The 22,620-nt window shown below is 30.2% G+C and overlaps 1 long non-coding RNA gene across 4 annotated transcripts; it reads right to left on the bottom strand.

Moving 5' to 3' along the window:
• Nucleotides 1-8,773: 8,773 nt before the first annotated feature.
• Nucleotides 8,774-16,380, bottom strand: LOC126725832 (uncharacterized). 4 transcript variants are annotated; one of them, XR_007655612.1, is made up of 6 exons: nucleotides 15,979-16,376; nucleotides 15,534-15,616; nucleotides 14,832-15,397; nucleotides 13,422-13,537; nucleotides 12,510-12,606; nucleotides 8,774-9,167 (listed from the first exon to the last, which is right to left on the bottom strand). It is a non-coding gene; the product is annotated as an uncharacterized LOC126725832 (long non-coding RNA). The 4 variants fall into 4 exon arrangements; XR_007655610.1 differs by having other exon boundaries at nucleotides 12,510-13,250; nucleotides 14,832-15,616; nucleotides 15,979-16,380; XR_007655611.1 differs by having other exon boundaries at nucleotides 14,832-15,626; nucleotides 15,979-16,377.
• Nucleotides 16,381-22,620: the final 6,240 nt, after the last annotated feature.

Here is a 22,620-nt window from a genome sequence, read left to right as displayed (position 1 = left end):
ACATTGTAGTTATACTAGGTGGCTCAATGTTAAGATTACAAGTTATAACATAATTTTTTTTCATATGACTAGTTATTGTTAGGGTTTATGCCCTAAAATCCAATTTATTGGCATGTTGTAAATAACTAAATTGTTTAATTCTATGAGATTACTTGTAAATGAACTAATTGGACATTATCATAGTCCTTGAGATGCATTGTATGTGATTTATGTGATTTAATTAAAAAAGATATAAATCACAAGTCCTTGTAAACTCAAAATGTAGTTTGTGGTCGGTGATGAAATTGGGCATTTCATCTGTGAAGACTATAACACATCAACTAAGATGGTTTGTCTTGATCGTGGAAGTGGAGACTTCTAGTTGATGTGTTTATGTGTCTAAAGTATGTAAGACATATTGAACTAGACTACTGTGAGATTATTTATTCAATTAACAACCATCCCCTGAATAATTAATCTCACGACTTCTAATTTCATAAACTCTTAATCCTGGTAGGATAGTGATCATGAAATGTAGGTTACTTTGATATATCAGGAGTGAGATCTAATTTAACGGTCAAAATCTCAATATGTTGGTTAACCACACATAGTGTTAAGGGAACACATATTCTCAAGATGGAATCCATAATCTCTTTCATAGAGACATGAAATATCCCCTTGAGATAAGTTTAATAGGAATTGGTTATTTAGGGCCGGTTACTTTAGTAAAGAGTTACTAAAGTTAATATTTATTGAAATTAAATTTCATAAATATGAATAACTAAAATATTAAACCGGGGACTCAAGGAATAAAATAGTTGTTTACAAAGTGACAGTTTACTATGACTTTGTTCTCTATGAATATTTCGTGGAGGGATCAAATGATATTATATTAGAGTCTTGGGATGTAATTTATTAATAAAGCCTAGAGTGAAATTATATTTCCATAGTGATATGTGTTATATAATTAATGGTAACTTTGAACTTGTCAAGATGTTGACAAATAAGTCTGAAGCCCATTGAAGCTAGAGCCTTATTAGTCCATTTGGTCCCATCCCAAGCCACACACTTAAGCCAAATTAATCTAGCCTAAAAGGCTAACCCAATTAGATAATCAATTTTTATTTAATAAGAGTTATTAAATAAAGTAACTAAAAAGGGCAGTTAATATGTACGTATGATTAAAAGAAGAGAAAACAGTTTTTTTCTACAGGATTTTGGAATACACTTTTCCAAAGGAAAATTAACATACGTAAGAACTGATTGAGAGACCACTCATCTTAGGCACCATGTGAAATTGGGATGAAGATTGAAGGTTTTCTCAAGTCTTGTTTTTGAATTTTACTGCATTAAGGTATGTGTTCTCTTCTTTGTTCTAGAATTCAAGGTTATATGTTATTTCTCATGAATGAAATAGATCATTGTGTTGCTTCCGCTGTGTGTTTTGTATGAAATGCAAAACCAGTTTTTCCAACAGTTATAAGTATATTAAAATTATTAACACTATTCATTTTGGATAATGCAAATACTTCTCCAACTAAACCCAATTATCAAAATTTTCACAAAATTAAATAGGGGTTTATTCATGCTAAATTGTTTTATAATCTATTATAATTTTTTTTTATAAAACTTGTTCAATAATGATATGCATATTCACAGTGGCGGCTCTAGTCATTTTTTCCAGGGTGTTCCTTAAGAAGTATAAATTATACAATCTAATAAAAAGAGAAATTCATATATTAACAACAACAACAATAAAAAAGACGCAAATATATAAAGTTTACAATTGCCTTCTACGAGTTTTCATATTTTGAAATAGTTGCATGATAGTCTCATTATTAATACTACAAGCTACATCTCTTTCAATATACATAATCAAGCAATCATTCATCCACTGATCTCCCATTCGATTACGCAGTTCATTTTTTATATATTTCATTTCTGAAAAACTTCTTTCTACTATTGCAATAGTGATAGGAAGAGTCAAAACTAACTTCACAAGCAAATAGACTAATGGATAAGTCTCATACTTCCCTGTGTTCACTAACTTTTCAACAAGTTCACTAACTTCTTGAAACTCTAAAAACAATTCATTGCTACGCATATCAAAAATGTAATTTTGAAGTTGAGAGTCAAGTGCCAAGATATCTGTCCCAACAAAATCAGATGGATAGAACTTTGCTAAACGTATCAACTTTTCCTTATCAAAAGCCACAAATGAATCACTTGGATTCAAGCAAGCCATACAAAGTAGGAAATCAGTATTCGCGTCTAAAAAAAGATTGTTAAGTTCTTGAAGTTGCATATCTATGACTGTGTAAAATAGCTCAACACAATAATGATGTAAATTTGTATTTTGTTGGGTGTTGCGTCACGGCCTCCCACTAACTACAAATATTTCATCCATGTTCAAGATAGGAATATCATGTGTGGTACAAAATGAAGACACTTCAATCAATAAAGATATCCATTCATCATCTCTCATCACTTGCAATCATTACTTAGACACTTTAACAAGATCCATAGCATTTACTATATCTTGATTTTTTTTTTTTTTTTTTTGCAATGCTATTGACAACTCATTTGTGATCCCTAAAATGTTTTTCATCAAGTGTAGAGTAAAGACAAATTCAAAAGATAGAATTGACCTCATAATAGATCGAGCTTCAACTTTTTGGTCGGAGAGGCCATCTTCTTCAATAATCTCAAGTACATCAACAACAGCAAAGAACATCAAAATCAAGTTAAGAATAGTCCCATAATATGATCCCCTACGTGTATCACTCAGGACGTTTAAGATTTGTCTCTTGATTCAAACCTTGCCCACTTATACGTACACCATTCTCTAAATCTTCTTTAATTTTGGCAAATTGTGCATCTCGAAGAGCATCTCGTCTCTTACAAGAGCCTCCAACAACAGTTACTAAATTACTAACCACATAAAAAAATTCAGCAATGTTAATGTGATTTTTAGCAATGGCAACAAGTGTCAATTGAAGTTGATGAGCAAAACAATGGACGTAAAATGCTGACTTATTCTCTTTCAAAATTAAAGTTTTGAGACTATTGATATCACATTGCATATTACTAGCCCCGTCATAACCTTACCCACGTAGTTTCGATAAACTCAAATTATGTTCACAAAGTAAACATTCAATAGCATATTTAAGTGACAAAGTGGTGGTACTTACTACATGTGCAATACCAAGGAACCGCTCTATAATAATTCCTTTTTTGTTCACATAACGAAGAACGAGGGCCATTTGTTCTTTCATTGAGATATCACGTGACTCATCAACTAATATTGAAAAGAACCCATTGCCAAGATCCTTGATGATGTTGGATGTTTCACGTGCAATTGCATTCACAATGTCTTTTTGAATATCATGGTGGGTAAGCATGCAATTTTTTGGAGCTTTTTGCAACACTTCATTGATAGATTCATTGTGATCCCCCAAAAATTTTAGAAGCTCAAGGAAATTTCCCTTATCACTTGAACCTTGAAATTCATCATGACCACGAAAAGGTAATCCCTGGCATAAAATGAATCTTATGCAATCAACTATTGCATTTAATTGAACCCGATATATAATTTTATCTCGATTTGATTGCTTAACCAAAACACTTTGAATATATTGTTTTTCCTTCAGTAGATCTTCACTCTTCTTGATAGCTTGGTTATGAGCACTATTAACTCCTCCAACATGGGAATTTAACTTCACAAGCTAATTCCAAAGTTTGAATCCCTTCGTTACAAAAGTATCAGCTCCTCCTTGCTTACCAACATCTTTCCCAAATAGGTAGCAATTAAAACAAAATACTGCATCCTTGTCTATACTATATTCCAACCACTTTCTATTTACATACCATTCGGATCTAAATCGACGGGGCTTTCCAGAAAAATATGATAGAGGGTAATCATCATGGAGTTGGAAAACAGGTTGACAAGGGCCTTTTTGTAAATAATATCTTCTTATTTCATCATGATTATTAGGATGATAAGATGATATCTTTTCTAGTAGCCTAGGATCTGAAGGAAGATTTTCTAAGTTAAAGTCAACACGAATTCGCATAGAAGATGAAGATGAAGATGAATCTTGCATAGGAGATGAATCTTGGGTACGTGATTTTCTTATCAAATATTTGTCCATAATTCTAGCAAAAGAATAAACAATAAACTATAAGTTCATTTGAAATATTAATAAAATTATTAATTATTGTTGTTTAGTTGTTTCATTAATTTTTTTTTCTTTTATAAACTATAATTTGTTATATTGTTTTTTCATTAATTATAAAATTATTAATTGTTATTTAGCCTAACATAATTTAATTTGTTTGTCTTTTATAATGTATTGGTTAATTAAATTATTAATTATTGTTTTTTAATTAAATTATTACACTAAAAGAGCCAGCCATGTGCACATTACAATTTACACATCCATGTGCACATTACACTACTTTAATTATTGTTTACCCGGCCCCATGTGCCCATCCACCCCCCACCCCACTCAACAGATAAGCCTCATGCCTGATGCCCCCAATCACAAGAGCCAACTGCCAATCAGAAAATTTCACAAACACAAATCACAATACACATTACACTAAAAGACAATTAATATCTCACCAACACCAACGAATAAGATAAAGCCAAAAAGAAAAGTAAAAAAATAGGCAAAATATTAATAAAGCTAAAGCTTCAGCCAATCACAGTTCAAGAATCAAAAGAATCAGATAAAGACAAAGACATAAAGTTAGTCTTAAAGAATAAAGAGAGAGAGACTCTCATTCATATTCATTTCATTTTAGTGATTTCAGATAAAGAGAGAGAGAGACTAAGAGATAGAGAGAGAGTCAGAGAGAAGTTAGTAAAATGAAATACCTTGAGGGTGCACCGGAGCAGGAAGGCTTGAAGGCTGAGGTTGAGGGAGGGGCGAGCCGTGAGCGACAACGACATGACCAATATGCTCTGGATTGGACCAATCTCCGATGCGGCGATGTGCTCTAGACTGGACCGATCTCCGACAACGTGACCGATCTCCGTCTGTTGGCTTGAGCCTGGGGCGTTGCTCTATTGCTCTGAGGCGTTGCTTTGTCTTTAGGTTTGCTTTAGCCTTTAGTGATGTGAGGTTTCTGATTTAGTGATTTGCTCTGTATTGGGGCTTGGTTTTTTTTTTTTTTTTTTTTTTGAGAATCCGTGGGTTTGCTACCTTTGTAATATGTTGGGCTTGTTGTCTATTGTTTTTTTTTTTTTTTTTTTTTTTGAGAATTCGTGGGCTTGCCGCTTGCTCTGTTACAATTTTTTTTTTTTTCAAATTTTAGTTCAAATTTTTTTTTGGGGTTTTTTTTTTTTTTTTTGCTTGAAAATAGAAAAAATAAATTTTTTTTTTTTTTTAATTTGAGGGTGTTCCTAATTTTAATTGAGGGTGTTCCTAATTTTAATTGAGGGTGTTCGTATTTTTTTTTAAGGGTAAACAAATAAAAAAATTTAATTATTATATATAATTTTTTTTTTTTTTTAGGTCAGGGTGTTCTAAGCATAACATGGCACCGCCACTGCATATTCATCATGTAATATAAATTACTTTTTATTTTATTATTCAATTTTAATTATATTAATGAAATATTTTCATTAGGTTATAACCGTGATATATGATCCTTGTGCAACCCACTGTGTGTGTGTGGATTGTTAAATTTTGAATTTTATGTAAGGTTGTAAGGTGATATAAAACTCAAATAAAAGTTTTATACAATAGAGTCACTACTTACAAATATGAATTAAATATTTATAGGAATATTCCATACACTCTAATATGCGGGACCTATATATAATATAAACATTCATGTAGATTCAATCTAATGATAGTCCTAATCTTCAGGATATTATAATCACAACTTTCATGTCCTAAGCATATATTCTAATGTATAAACTTTTTGCTTTTTCATGATCTCTTTGTATATATAATAGGATATTTGAAAAATATAAAGCCTAATGTTCTTGTGAGGAAAAAGTATTATCATCGTAAAGTTCGTCTCACAATGCGATGCCACGATAGCTTGATCTGTCAGGAGATGTGCCTGATGATGTTTCCGAAGACACTACACTATGGACAATGTGTGAAAGGTTTTCTTTTCAACGCTTCCCGCTGGGTATGCATGCTTAATAAGGAATGACTATTTATATATTTAGCTTTTAAGCTAAAACTGCTTATACATATTGACAATATATGTGTATAATCGTATTTGAAGTTGTAATAATGGTTTTGTTTCTAAACCTAAAGATGTATGTGTGCTTATGGTCTCTTGCTATTGTAATACCTATTTTAAGTTTATCAAAAAAAAAATTGTAATACTTATTTTACAAGCTGGTACTGCGTACAATGCAGGACAAAGTTTAACATCATATATTCTTTTCATATATTTTTTTCCTAAATATGAAATTCGATAATTATGAAAGTTGCTTATAGACAATTTATTAATTTAGATTTTATACATATATTAATTGTATTATATATTCTAGCATTAGACACTTATTATAATAGTGTTTATATATGGAATTATATGTCCTACTATATTAAATGAAAATATGATTTGTTAAGATTCTAATAGAGGGTTTAAATACAAAATAGAATTTATTTTAATTTATATATATATATATATAATGAAGTGTAAAAATTATAAGGTGAACTAAGGGTCTGTTTGGTTGGAGTAAAAAAGTAGAAGGATAGAAAATGAGGAATAAATAGAAAAGTGTAAGGATATAAGAGATTTTAGTTTCCCTCATTTGTCTTTGGTTGGGAGTGAAAAAGTGGAAGAATGGAAAAAATGAGTATATATAAATTTACTCATGTGCCCTTGTTAAAAATTATGCCCAATTAAAACAAAAAAGTGACCCAAAAAAAAAAAAAAAGCAATCACCCAATTTATTAAAAAAGAAAAATCATGCCCAAAATAAATAGTTTTAAAAAACACACATCTAGTTAAATGAGAGAGACAAAGAGACAAAAGAAAGCACTCACAACAACTTGTATGTCAATTACACCCAAAAGAAGAAGCTATTAATAGGACCGGTACGTAAACGGAGGAGAGAATAGTGGTTCAATCATTGATTGCACCTATTCCTCTCTCCTCTATTTTCTTCCCAAATTGGAAAGATAGAATTTTGGTAGGTCAAATAAGAAAATACCTGAGCCCTACTAATTTTTCATCCTCTCATTCTCTCCAACCAAACACCCATAAATTTAGTTTTCTCTCCAGTTTTCACTCTAACCAAACGAAACCTAAAAGTCAAACGTTTCGGTTTTATATAAATATAAATTGTAAAGTCTAGATGTTTAATAATTTTTCCCCTAATGCCCATATTAAGATATGATTTTCTTTTTCTTTTTCTTTTTGTTTTATTTATTTATATCCTAACTTTTAGATAAGATTTTCCTTCCACTTTATGCACGCAATTTTCAGCAAATTGATATTACTTTCAGCTAACTCGTTTGAATACACTTGTAAAGGGATTTTCCTATAGTTTCATAAAATATATGTTTTTTGGGATCATCTATACACGATTTGTGGCAATTCTAGATAAATAGAGTAATGTTGGAAAGCTTGTTGCGCCAATTTCCTTTGTACCAATATTGAGCCTTTCAAATTGAAGTTTTTTAGATTTACTTCCGGCCCGGGTGATATTTCATTTGCATTAATATAATGTTTGACCGTAATTTTACTGTGGTCAAACCGAAGGTCAAATTTTTCAGCATCAATACTAGAAAATAGCTATGCGTCAGAAATTATACCTCACTAATTAAGATAACTGCTTGTAACCTTATGCATATACATGAATACATTTAAAGATATACAATAAGATATATAATATAATTCATATATATATAATTTAAATACTATTAATAGTCATTTTTATATTTTGTCAACTCTTTAAAAAAATTTATAAGGATATTATCATGTATAAAATATAAATTATTCATGTTTTTTTATTATTTATTATTGTGAGGCACTTTTTTTTTTTTTAATGATTCATTTATTCTAGACTCTTTGGTTTTTGTACTTAATAATTCACTTGAATGAATATTTATGATGTGGTCCCACATTTGATTCTAAAATTAATAAATAAAACTCTTTAAGAATAAATAATTTAGGACACATGGCGCAAAATTGGAACTCTAATTTAGAATTCTAATTTGAGTCTCTAAATTCATATTATTAACCAGAAAATTTCATTAACAAAACTTAGAAGTATATATATATATATATAAAATAAAGTTATAAGAATTTGATATCATTATGTTTCTTTAAAAGAAAAAAAAGGGAAGAGAGGAGAAGAAATGGAAAGGAAAATTTAGATTGTTAGATCTATATATCTGAACCATGTCATACTATTTCAGAAAACAAAGTGTTTTGACTCATCATATTTCTTGGGTAAAACTCCATAGTGTTCCATTAAGCAACTGAGCATGCATTCAACTTCTCAAAAGATTTTCTCAAAAAAAAAAAAAAAAATACTCAATAGATGATGAGAAGAAAACAATAGCCTATTTGACATCACTACATTATAGTCATGATACAAATTCTTACGCAAAATTCAATAGACATTATAAGGAAAATTTTGATGCATTCAAGCAAATATATAACTGATCCAAACAGCCACAATACAATTATATACACTATATTGACTTGGTCGAAAAAATTAAAATAACTAAAAACATAGTAATCAAAGATGAAATGAGCACCCTTTCCAAGCTCTGCAATTTGTTTCATAGCAATAGACACAACACAATTATTGATAAAAACATGAATATTCAAATAAAATTTAACCTTTTGCATGTTTAACTTAGTTCTGTCTCTTTGTTACAACAGGAATGAAAGAAACTGGAAAAATATAACTATAAAAAATTCATATTTCCTCGGTTTCTTTTATATATAAAGTGTGTGAGGACACCATTTTTGCTGATACAAATTTAATATTATGCTTTATATTCATTGTAAGTCTTGTAAGTCTCAGAACATATATGCCAAGAGGGACATAGTAGTCTCTAAATTTGTGAGAATGTCCTTGCAAATCAAAATGGGAAATTGCTATTAACGTACAAAATGCAATAAATCCATCTACTTTCAAGCTGCAAATTCCCTCTCAAACTTTGATTTCGACATTAAATCCTGAGTTTGGCATCAAGATGAAGCTGCAAACAAAGAAAAGAAGAAGTTCAATATTGTTTACCTAAGAAAGAAGGGAAAAAAGAAGCCTGAAACTGGGAAAACAATTCCAAAGGATAGATTAAGCAGTCTACATAATTCATTGAAATAATCCAATATTAAATCCTAATTTATGGTCAAGTGCAGATTTCTTCTTGGCATTCTCTATTCTTTAAAAAGACTTTTGAGAGAGGGCTTAGTTTTTTGTTCTTTTGAGTCAAAGTAGTGTAAATCTCATTCAAAACTCTAATGTGATTCTGATTGACAACAATAATCAAACACATTCAAGGCAACTCATCAAATGACAAAACACCCAACTCACATTTGCACCAAATCTAAGCTGCCTAACTGACTGGTTTTTGATGAAAGAAAGTCCAAAACCTCAGCTGAAATTTTTTTACTACAAAGAGGCAAGTACTTTTAGCTGGAAAAAAAGAGAAGAAAATGGAAGTCTAAGAGCTTGTTTGGGTAAGCTTTTTTCATCACTCAATTTCCGTCACTCATCACTCATCACTCATAACTCATCACTCATTTTTTCACACTCATTTGGCAACATCACTTTTATTTTCATCACTCAATTTTTTCACACTATTCATGGGTCCCACACCTGTTATCCAGTACAGTTTTTTTTTTTTTTTAGTACCCAACTCAATTAATCTAATATAAAAAATTAAAAAAATTAAAAAAAAAAAAAAAAAAAAAAACCGAACAGCCAACCCAGGAAAAGAAAAAGAAAAAGAAAAAAAAAAACTGAACGGCCAACCCAGGAAAAGAAAAAAAAAAAAAAAAACAAACAAACAAATAGCCATAGCCAACGCCAACCCAGGGAAAAAAAAAAGTAAAAAAAAAAGTCAAAAGGTGGTCAAAAGTTGCGACTGTGGGTCCCATATGTGTGTTTAATTACAATATTGCCATTGAGTTATGAGTTATGGAAACTGAAAACAGCCAAAAGTTGTTTTCAGTTTCCATAACTCATAACTCAAAAATTAGAGAATTGAGTGATGGAAACAGAGTTATTGTTTGCCAAACAAACTTTTTACTATGAGTCCCACCATTTTTGAGTTACAAGTTATGGAAACAGAGAATTGAGTTATCAAAAAACTCAATCCAAACAGGCTCTAAAACTCTTCCCAAACCTATATAAAAAAAAGGGGAAAAAAAATGAAAGAAAATGTTCATCAAAGTATCCTTCACAGTAAAATATATATTAGTGCAAGGGCATGTTGTACAGCCCTTCATTTGTCCTACTTGCAGGAATGCTATGTATAAAATATAATATCACTCCAATTAAAATCAACTCCAACTATCTTTTATAGAATTTAAAAAATATATATCATATGTTACAATGGTGTCCTAGAAACAAAATATAAAGCACCTAGTATGACACAAAACATAGAAATTAGTAGAGATCAAAATACTTGCAGCAAGTAAACTATTTAATAGAATTTACAAATTTCAAATTTCTCAAATGAGCATTAAAACCAAATTATGCTCAAGTAGAAATTTTCCATCAAAAGAATAATGCCGGCTACAAAAAAGCTTACCATAGATATAGGATGGCAAGATGCAGAGGAATAAGTTTCAAAGAACAAAATGCCCATTGTTCCTAATTTCCTGCTTCTTTGCCAAGTTTGCATTCTATTACATGTTGGAATATATATTTTTTTTTAAACCAATAGAAAAGGGGAAAATCCCTAAACTTACCATTAAATTATGATATTCATTGTAACGCAATTACATGCCTCAATCACTGTGATTTGTGAACTCTTAGACCTTTACATCACAACCCCAGGAAAAATAATTAAAAAAAGAAGCCCTCAAAGAACATAGGAAACCAAATTATAAAGAGGAGCAACATGTGAAAAATAACACCCAGTATGAATTTCAAATTAAATACATAGATAACTATCACAATCAAATTTATAAATGATTGAATTATAGTATTTTTATGAACTGCATCAATAACTAATAAGCAGAATTTTCGAAAAAAAAATTTTGGTTCAATGAATGAAGCAAGTTAAATTATTGATAATGAGGAGATATTTGATAGAATTTTAATAACAATAATTAATAGCTCTTATGTGATTATTTAATATTAAAAAAGTCTATACTAACACACCACTTACAATTTCATTACAACCTAAACTAACTTGGATTTGGTTAATAACCCAAAACAAAATGAATTCTAACCCAAATACCTTAATCAAAACCAATCCAATATTACATTACATTACATTACTCTAGTATTTCAGAAACCAAACACAGCCAACCCAACATGAATGATATGTAAGTAAGTATTAAGATAAAGAATCCAAGCTAGCTGGGGAAAAAAAAATTCACAATCAGATTTTTTTTAGGGTAAAAAACAATGCTTTCGGTAAAAAATTGCGATAACAAAATGAAAAAACTACTCGATGAGGGAACATTGTTGCCACCACCATCATCATTATCGTCATACCCAACTACAGACATGTCTTCTTTACATTGAAACTCCATTCAAAATTAACACCCATTTATAACAAAAACTACTTCCTACTTTAATAATTAAAAATTTTCCTTCACCACTTTGGCAAGCTTTATAAATGCAAGAAACATCTAGAAATTCTACTAAAAAAGAGTTAATCATCACCAGCTGTTTTACAATGCATGTTAAACCTCGCTTGAATCCTCTGACATTCAACCTGTCTTTGTCTTTTCTATACTTTCTTTCTTCAAAAATATATTGGACAATCCTGACTGTGAACAAATAAGTAAATCACAGCCACAATAACTGAGCCAAACACCACATCATTTTTTCTCATATGCTCAATTTTTTTCAAAATTAGCACTCTTCTTCTTCCTAAATTCTGAGATCTCTTAGGTAACCCACTCAAGCATTGTTTTATTTTAATACTCTTCACATGTAAGCAATCACTCAAACTTGTTTTCATAACTCATGTTTGTGTCATAACTCATAGCTTTCTTAGCCCTGCAACCCATTAAAAAAAAAAAAAAAAAAAAAAAACTTTACTGGTAGTAGCAATTTTTTTGGATATGGGTTCTCATTTAAACCAAAATACAAAACTCAAACAATATGATCCATACAAATAAAGAACTATAATAACTCTCTACATCGGAATGTTAAAGGTTGAGCATAAGGAAATAAATTCATAGCTATAAATAATTATAGATATAAACACATTCAAAACTTTGTTTTTTAAATAATTCAGTGACAAGAAATTACAAAAGGCCACAGATATAACAAAAATGGGACGATGATCATTTGACAATCCCAACTTTTGTTTACAAATCAAATAAAAGAAGGAAATTAAAAGGAAGCAAAAACTTACAAAAGGATTTAAGTTTGACAGCTTTTCAGCAGCAATTGCATGCTGGTAATCTTGCCTACCATATCCACTTTGGGGTGTTTAAAACTTTTTTTTACACCTACACATCAATAATACTATCAATGTTAACTTTGGAGCAAATAGCAGATCACTAATTTTGTTGGTCCATGATTGTAAGAATTTACAAATAAAATAAAAACTAAACTTCTAGCTTACTATTTTCATAAGGTAAGGCAATATTTATAAAAATTTGAATTAATATCAATATCAATCTATTGTTTTTATTACTAATGTCATAAATGATGACATGGTTTGTCTTTATAAAGGATGGAAGAACATAATTCTTTAGAATGCAGCTCCTAATCTACAATTGAAAATATTAACTACAAAATAAGATCATTCTTATCTGATTAAAACCATTATAGAAGGAAAAAAGAATAATTGTTTATAATATTTAGCTTTCTGCATCAAATAGGGAAAAAAACACCAGATAACAAATTTATTTTAGAAAACAATAAAGCTTCTATGAGAAATTCCATAAAACGTACTCTAAATTTTCTAGATTTAGCCTATCAACTACTCAAAACACATAGATTTTAGAAATATATATATATTGGGCAGTGTTGGTGTAGTAATCTAAAGCATTTTCTTATCTTTCTTATTCTCTCTCTCTCTCTCCTTCACTCTCCTCTGTCTCCCTCACTTGCTAATCTGGCATCAAGCTACTATCCCAACTCTTATAACCTGCATTTAGTAGGTAAAATTTTCTGAGTTGTTTAATCAGTCATTGATGATCATAAAGAGGATCTAAAATGCAACATCAGACTCATAACATCAAGATTACATGAGAAAATACAATTCTCATGCAGTTGCAGATATCTCAATAACATGGCACTACACAGTACTAAACATTACCTCATATTTGTTCAGTCACAATGGCCTAATGCTTGTCATGCTGCTTTATCTCTTAAGCTTTATCTTACGTCTGGCTTCCTGGACAGCTTCTACTGCTTGCCTTTTCTTCCACTCACCTTAAAATAAAATCAGAATTAAGGAAAAATTGACCAAAAATTCAGTTCAAGCCTTTCTTCGAATAGTTTGATGGGAATTGAGAAACCAAGGAAAAAATTGATTTGAAAAAAACAAAAATAGATAATGGAAAATCCTTAAGAGAGAGAGGTTGAAGCATAGTCAATCTGTGTTTTCCATGCCCAAGAACAATAGAGACAGATTACATGTCACTACTTTCATTTTTGCAATAAATCTAATGAAACACACATGGACAATTTTTATTTGTTCTGAAAACCAATTTATCAATGAGGTTTACCAACAAAAAAATTGGGATTATTCAACTGACATGATTATCAATTTTCTTGTTAACCCTCTCATCAACATTTCTTCAAACATATGAAACCAAAAAGATACAAAAATTGGAATTATTGTCAATAACAAAATTAATGGCAATGCAGGCAATCCATAGTAAAAGAGAGAAAAGAAAAAGCACTTAATATTTCAATATAAAACAAATATTGAAATCAATAGAAAAGCAAAAACACCAAATAAGAGATACGATAAAGGGGAAGAATTGACAATTTCTTCTTCTTCTTTGGACTTGGCTTCCCATTCAACACCATGAATTCATAAACAAAATTTAAAAAAAAAAAAAAAAAAAAAAAAATTGGCTTTAATTAATAGTAAACATCAAATACCAAATCAAATTCACATATAAACAAACAAATGTTTTCCAAGTTTCACACTGTAACAAAGCAAAATGAAAAGAAGAAATCATAAAAGTACTGCCCATTTCATAAAGTAGAACATTCACATACAAAATGATAGTTCCTTAATAGAAATAAATTCAGCAAAGAAAGAACAGAATGAATGAATGAATCATAATTTCCCAAATCAAAAAAGGGAATAGTTTTATACAATTTGAAACGTAATTGAATAGGAAAAAAAAAAAAAAAACCATGCCTACCTTCTACTAAATCCATATATTTTTCAATAGGGACAAAAGTTTTGCTGTTGCTGATGAATCAACAACAAAACCGGTTTTCCAAATCAAAACCCCAGGAAAAAAAAACAAAAAAAAAACTATGAACGCAGATATTAGAAAACAGGGAAAGGCTTAGTGATTATTTCTATAATCCAAAATAGGGAAAAAAAATCGAAAAATTGAGAAAACAAACATTTTCATGGAAAATCCAAAAGCCCGAAACAAAAAAGAATCAAAACCAAAATCAAATCTAAACCTATCCAACAAAAAAAACTCAATAAAAAGTAATGTTTCATTCCCAAATCTTAAAAAAATGAAGGAAAACATACCGGAGCCAGTTCCTACGATCTGATGGTGAAAGATATGTAGCCCATAGATTTTTCTTTCCCTATGTGCTTGTAGCGGTGCTTTAAGTCTGAAGAGGGAACAGAGAACTCTCTCCTTCTCTCTTATTTCTCTGTTTTTGCCCTCTCCAAACCTAAATCATATATAACCCCAAATTTCAAAAAATCAAATCAAAACCTAATGTTACCCAAATACCTAAATAAAAATCAATCCAACCAAATTTCTCAAAACTAATTCATATTTCATACCCATACCCAGATCTAAGAAAGAATGAAAAGAAGAAAAACTTACCGGTGGTTAAGATGGCATAACTTATTGAAGGTGATGCACAACAATGTAATTAAACATGATTAATTACAATTACAGAGAATTGTTAAAATTAGAGTTTCGAAATAAAAGTGGTACACATAAACTGAGACCGGAGCATCTAAATTGTATACATGAAGATGAAGTGCAACTCCAACACTTGTTATTCCAGACACAAGCTTCAATAAAATATATATTTTGCTTCTAAGCCAAAAGGGACAGCCAAAATAATTAGGAGTATAACCTGCAAGAAAGACACATATTTGCCAGTCTGCTAAAAAAAATGCAAACCTTCTCAAGTACCTCCAAAAAATAGTAAAATAGCCAAAATTCAAGATAGCTAAAAAGAAACTCAAAAACATCCTTTACTATGATATAACCTTTATACAAACCCAAAATCTGATCAATGCACCAGATGAAAAGAGGGGGGAGATGTCAGAAGCTCTTCAAACCAAGAAATATCCTGCAAGAAGCTAAAATCAAGTAATTATTTTTCTTTGAAAAAAATTCTTACCCATGGTTACTCTTACAAAATATTATCAAAATGAGATCACCTGTAAGAATTGCACAAGAAAAAAAAATCACCAACTCAACTAAAAAATATTCATCCTATTTTCATTTCTCCATTTTCTAGGCAACAAACAGGAATTTAACCAAAATAAGAAAGCATAAATATCACCCAAATAAAAAAAAATATAAAAGTTTCATTTTTATTTCATCCTATTTTCTCGACAACCAAACAATGTTTAAACAAAAGAAAATTCTTTGGTTCTTGGCAACCAAACAAAACTTAAGCAAAAGAAAAAAAGCCAAGAAAGAGTGTACCTTCCATGGAGGCGGAGTAGCGGAGAGATTGAACCGTAGAGGAGAAGTTGAGAGATCGGTAACTGAACACAGGAGGAGGAGTGGAAGAAGAAGCAGGGAAGGTTCTAGAAAGATACGGAGAAGAATTAAAAATCCTAGACCTAAGAGAAGAAGAAGCTCTGGAACTCCATTGGAGGAGTTGTTTATGGGCGAAGGGGAATTTTTTCGTTCTTGATACTAAAGTCGGCTTCATCTTCCTGCTTCTGCTTCTTTTTCTGGAAAAAATAAAAAAGAGAGAACTCTAATCTGAGATTTAGCGAAGGCGAGGGGCTCGTTTTTGAGAGAAACTAAGAGACGTTCTCTTTGGAACTGAGACAATGAGTTTTTAGAGTGATTGAGATTAATGTGAAAAAAGAAAAAAAACAAAAACGTGAAGAGCCAAAAGACAGAGAGTCGAGGTGAGGAAAATTAGACTCTAATTTCATATTGAAATTGGTGTGGTTGTGAGAATCTAGACACGTCACATAATTAGAGTTTTAATTTGGAATTGCAATCTGAACACATGGCACAAAATTAGAATTCTAATTTGAAATTACAATTTGAGTTTCTCTCTGCTTCACCTATTATTTTATATATTATATATAAATTATTATTATTATTATTATTATTATATAGATATATAGATTCGGTGCTCAATTAAGATAACATAATTACTCCAATCAAACAGAGAAATTTTGGTTAAACTCAGTCAAAATTTGTAAAATTCTATCATTCTGAATCTAACCCCAAACCCAAATCAAGGTAAATAATAGGTTCAATCAAAGTTTGGCAATGTCACTAAAAAGCGGAGGTTCACCAAAAATTCACTAATTTCGTTGTTCTGGTGCTAGTTTGACGTGATGTGCTTCATCCATTCAACCTTTGAGACTAGGTGCAATATTAATAGAAGCGCACTGTAGGGTTTTCCCAAGTCTTAATAAAGTAATATTTACTGTAATCAAGATGGACAAAATACAATTTCAACAAAGTCGATTTGAAGTAATGTTCTCTCTTATATTTATTTGATATTCATTTCATGGGACTTGAATGTCATTTTTTTTTTTTTTTTTTTTTTTTTTTTAGAAGGGAATGTCATGTTAACTTATTAAATGAAATTTCAGAGCCAAATCGGTCAAGTATAATCCGATCAGAATATTAAACTCTGGTGTCTGGGTCTAGTGGTCAAAGACCTCGTCCACCTTGCCATAGCACTTGGGTTCGAGTAGTGCAGGACTCGTTAGCACCGAGGTCATAGGCTAATGTGGGAATCTTGTGGTATATCATGTCCAATAAGATGTGATTTACCTCCATGATCCTACCTCTTTTTTAATTTAGAAGAAACAAAATCAGGTCAGAATATTATCAAAGTTTTAGCTACTACATTTACAGTGAATCAATAGTTCTTCTAAACCGCAAGTCAATTGCCAAAATCATATATAAATAAATGTCTCTCTTTCTCCTGTTTTAATCTTATAAAAAAAATTAATAACTCTCTTTTTCTCTCTCATAGGAAGGAGTATTCATTTTCTACAAGATAATTCTCTAAGTTCTGTTTCTTTTTTTATCGTTTTATTGCTCATATGATTTTGATTATTGTATGTAATTTTGATTTATTTGTTGAGGAAATTATAAGAAAAAGATTTGAAATAATAAATATTGTTCTATAACTGTTTTCAAGGTTATTAGAGCAATTGCAGTTGTTGCTCATTTAGTTTTATGGGGGCAAAAGTAAGGAACTAAGGACCAAATGAGATTGAAGTCAAACAATGAAAAAGGTTCAAGGAATGGCGTCGTTTTCTTATGCTATTTGTTTTGTTTTTTCTTTTCTTTTTTCCCTTTTAATTTTCTTAAAAGGTTGTTTGTTGTATATAAATGAGTTATATGTGTGAATAGTTTTTTTTTTCTTTGGAATTATTATTTTTTTAATTTTGTAACTGTGAACTATAGAATTTTGGGTAAAAAAAAAATGTAATTATTTTATTTATTTTATTGCAATTGATTTTTCCATGATAGGTTCTAGAACGGAAGGACATGGAAATAGGAGAGATAAAATAAGATGGAAATCCTGTGTAAAACAAGGCCATGAGTCAAAGTAGAACGTTACATTGTCATTCACTCCTAATACCCTCATTGATATATTCTATGGAATTGTTAGTAGATGTAAAAGTGATTTTGGTTCACAATTTCTAACTCTAATGCGTTTGGATTTTAATGGGAATACTTATACTAGATAAAATGACAAATTGTGATATAACTTTTCATTTTTGAAAATAAAAAATAATGTTTATAGAATAACCTTAGAAATTGATTAAGTATTAGAATTTTTCCTTTACATGACAACGGAAATTTTCAATTTGATTTTTGAATTCTTCAGAAAAAAATATTAACATGACTACAAAATGTTACGTGTGGGGCCAAAGAAATTGTGGCTCTGGCCCAGTTTACCTTAGGGCCCAAGGCCCGAGCCGAGGTGGGGTATAGCCGAGGACATACAATAAAAGTCCAAGTAGCCTTGAGACATAGCCGAGGATGACTCTGTCCTCAGCATCCTCAAAGCCCTCCTAAAAGAAAGGACAAGAACGGCATAAGAACAGTTTTGGGAATGACCGAACACATCCGCGTTGATAAAAAAAACCCTTGGATAATATGGCGACAAAGGACAAAGGAAAAGCTGTCATTACTGCCACTGAATACTCTGCGTCAGACAGAGCAATACTTTTCAGCTTTTACAACCACCCCCAACCACTTTGAGTATGGGCTGATGGGACAAGTATCAATCCTGGAAAGTCGAGCCTACATGTGGACGCTGGATGAGGGGTGCAGGCTAATATAAAATGGGAAGTAAGCAGTCCAGAAAAGGGGCTGGGAAAAAAGGTCAAGAACCAAAGCCTCCCAGACCGTATCAAGGAGATAGACTTCTCGAGCGAACATAGTTTATTTTCAGTATGAACACCACGACTAACCATCGTCCGGTGACCAAGGTCTAGCCTTTCAAACCCACGCTCTACAAATTTTATTGTTTGGGCCTTCTAACGTACGAATCCAACATCATTTTTGGGTGGTTACAAATTGAGTCCTTACATTACGTAACCAAGATTTATTCAAATCCAATGGTTCAAATAAGCCGACAAGTAATATTAATTGACATTGACCAACTAATATTGCTATAACTAGCCTCTTCACACACACATTGTGAGTGCTCAAAGACTCTTCTAATTTTTTTTCCTAAAGAACAAAATCTTTCATTCATCATAATTTAGGATTGGTATATTTTCCAATCACCTAAATCCCTAGAGTGTGATGAGATGTAGCATAAAATATAAACACATCCAGAGACACATAAATCTCATCACACCATTAATTTTTTTGTGATTTGAAAATGCATCAACCCTGAATTATAATGAATATAAACACATCCGGAAACACATAAATCTCATCACACCATTTATTTTATTTTATTTTTTAAATTTGAAAATGCATCAGCCCTGAATTATGATAAATAAATAGTTTTTTCCTTTAGAAAAAAAAAATGAAAAGAGCCTCTAAACACGTGTGAAAATGTTATTATATATATATATATATATATATATATAGTTGAGTTCAAGTTACACTTGGTGTAACTCTAAGTAATATTACACCACCCAATAACTTGTTATAGAATTTATACTTTGAAAATTCCATCGTTAAATTACATGTTCTAATTCTATATCTTCTTAACACTCATGCCAATTTTCATATCAATTGGATGTTATTTAACATTCGATCCATAAACTCATTTTTTATGCATTATTTTAAACTACAAAAACTTATAATTTAAATAATTAATTGATGACATGACTATTAATCTTTAATTACTTTGAAATTTTGCAAGCATAGAGAATATACAAATATAATATAATCTTACAGTGGATTTGTCAAAATTTACATCCAATTAAAAAATATTAAGGGGTGTAATATTGATTAAAGTTACACCAATTGTAACTTAAATCTAACCATATATATATATATATAGTTTGAGTTCAAGTTACACTTGGTATAACATCAAACAATATTACAACACTCAATATTTTTTAATTTGATGAAAATTTTGACAAATCTACCATTGGATTACATTATCTTCATATATTCTCCATGCTTGCAAAATTTCAAAATAATTTAATATTAATATGAGTTTATGGATCGAATGGCAAATAACATTATCTTTATCAATCAATTGTTTAAATTCAAATTTTTGAAGTTTAAAATAATGCATAAAATATGAGTTTATGGATCGAATGACAAATAACATCTGATTGGCATCAAAATTAGCATGCATGTTAAAAACATATAGAATATATAATCTAACAATGAGATTTTCTAAATATGAATTTAATAACAAGTTATTGAGTAGTATAACATTGCTTAAAGTTACACCAAGTGTGTGTGTATATATATATATATATATATATATAGCTTGAGTTCAAGTTACACTTGGTGTAACATCAAGCAATATTACAACACCCAATATTTTTTAATTTGATGAGAATTTTGACAAATCTACCATTGGATTATATTATCTTCATATATTCTTCATACTTGAAAATTTTCAAAACAATCTAATATTAATAGTCATGTCATCAATCAATTATTTAAATTCAAGTTTTTGTCGTTTAAAATAATACATAAAATATGAGTTTATGAATCGAATGGCAAATAAAATTTGATTGGCATCAAAATTGGCATGCATGTTAAAAACATATAGAATATATAATCCAGCAATAGGATTTTCTAAATATGAATTCAATAACAAGTTATTGGATAATATAACATTGCTTAAAGTTACACCATGTGTGTGTGTGTGTATATATATAAGGGTTATGCTAACGAGTGCCCTTTGGGCATTGATTAACAGTCCAATTAAAGGAAAAAAAAAAACAATTAATGTTTTGATAGTTTTTTTCATTTTTCATAAAAATTATATCAAAACTTTCCTAAAATTGATTGTTAACCAATACCCTAAGCGTACTTGTTAGCATTTCCCTATATATAAAAGTGAAACTCTAGTATCTTATATAATAATTTATTTTTCCCTATAAATAAAAGTGAAACTCTAGTATCTTATATAATAATTTATTTTTCTTCATTAAAATTTCTATATAAGTAATAAAATATAAAAATAATTACATAATAAGCTCCAAAGTTTATATTAAGTTAATTTAATATTGTTTTTAACTTAAAATTTGAGTTTCAAGTGCATACATTTTTTTGGTATAGTTTTTAAATGTTACCATTTGATCATTATATGAGTATATACTAATCAAAATATCATATTTTACATGATTTGGAGTTGACATCTGTCAAGCTACTAAAGATCCTTTCATGTGAATCGTACGTTGAATTTTGACTTTGAAACCAAATCATAAAATAGTTTATTCATTTATAATAAAACTTGTAATAATCAATTTTTTTTTTTTATACATTAAAATATCGCTTACTATTCACTTGAATAGTTTATCATTATTTATATTGGTCTAAATTACATGTATGTTTCAATCATAAATTTTCTCCTCCCAAAATTAAAATCTTAATTTTGCCCCTGTTTGTATGCTTGTTAACTAGAGTTACTCATGTTTGTTCCTTGTTTCTCACGTAATACGAACTTTATATATGCTAGTTTTTTTTCATTTTTAACTCTTTGAACTTTTATTTTGTAATTTGAGTTTCACTCAAACAAGTTATACAAGATATCACAATCCAAATTTCTTAATTTCCAAATCCTCAAGCCCAAGAACCAACAAAGATTGCTTGTTAGATTTTGACCAAGACAATTATAGAAAACCACCTAGATAAATATCATCGTTTCAATTAGGGTAAATTGCAAATTACACCCCCTGACGTTTGGGGTTGCTTGGATTTCACACCTTAAAGTTTTAGAACTTGGATTTTACATCCTAAAGTTTGGTTTCGTTAACAATTCCCCCCCTACAATTAGTTCCTGCTATTAATTGACACATCGCCATACTGACATGTTTTGTTTTTGTCAAATCAACCTCAAAACTACGTAGTTTCAATGAAAAATAAAAACTGACCTGGCATACACAACTAAAAGCCTAAAACTACACCATTTCAGCCTAACTATTAAAATCCCAAACCAAAACCCATGAAAGCAGCTCCTTCCCACCCTGCACGGCAGAGACCCATCGTGAACACACAGCAGAACAGCTCCACAGCAGCAGTCAAAGCGGCTGCCACAACAGCTACCTCAGTGAGAACTCTTTCTCTCCTCTCCAGCTCTATTTCTCTTTCTTTGCTTTCTCTTTCTTTGACAGATTTTTGAACCCACAACAATTATTTATTTCTTTTAAATGGAAGAATTGTTGTATTGGCTAAGGTTGAATCTGGAAAAAAGTTGTAGAAGCTAAAAATAGCGGAAACAAATTAAAGAGGGAGAAAATGATTTTCCTATACAGATTCTACATTCCAGATTTGTTGGCGTCAAAGCACTAGCCAATTGCCAAAGCTTACTTACTTCTTAGTGATTTACTTAGTGATAAACCGTTAACTCTTGCTTCTTTTAGAAGCATGGTAATTTTTGTATTATTATCATTCACTTTTCTTTTTATCAGACCTTCATACCCTTTAGTT

The sequence above is a fragment of the Quercus robur genome, chromosome 5 (genome assembly GCF_932294415.1).
Source record: "Quercus robur chromosome 5, dhQueRobu3.1, whole genome shotgun sequence".
Lineage (NCBI taxonomy): Eukaryota > Viridiplantae > Streptophyta > Magnoliopsida > Fagales > Fagaceae > Quercus > Quercus robur.
This window is presented reverse-complemented; position numbering and strand designations above follow the sequence as displayed.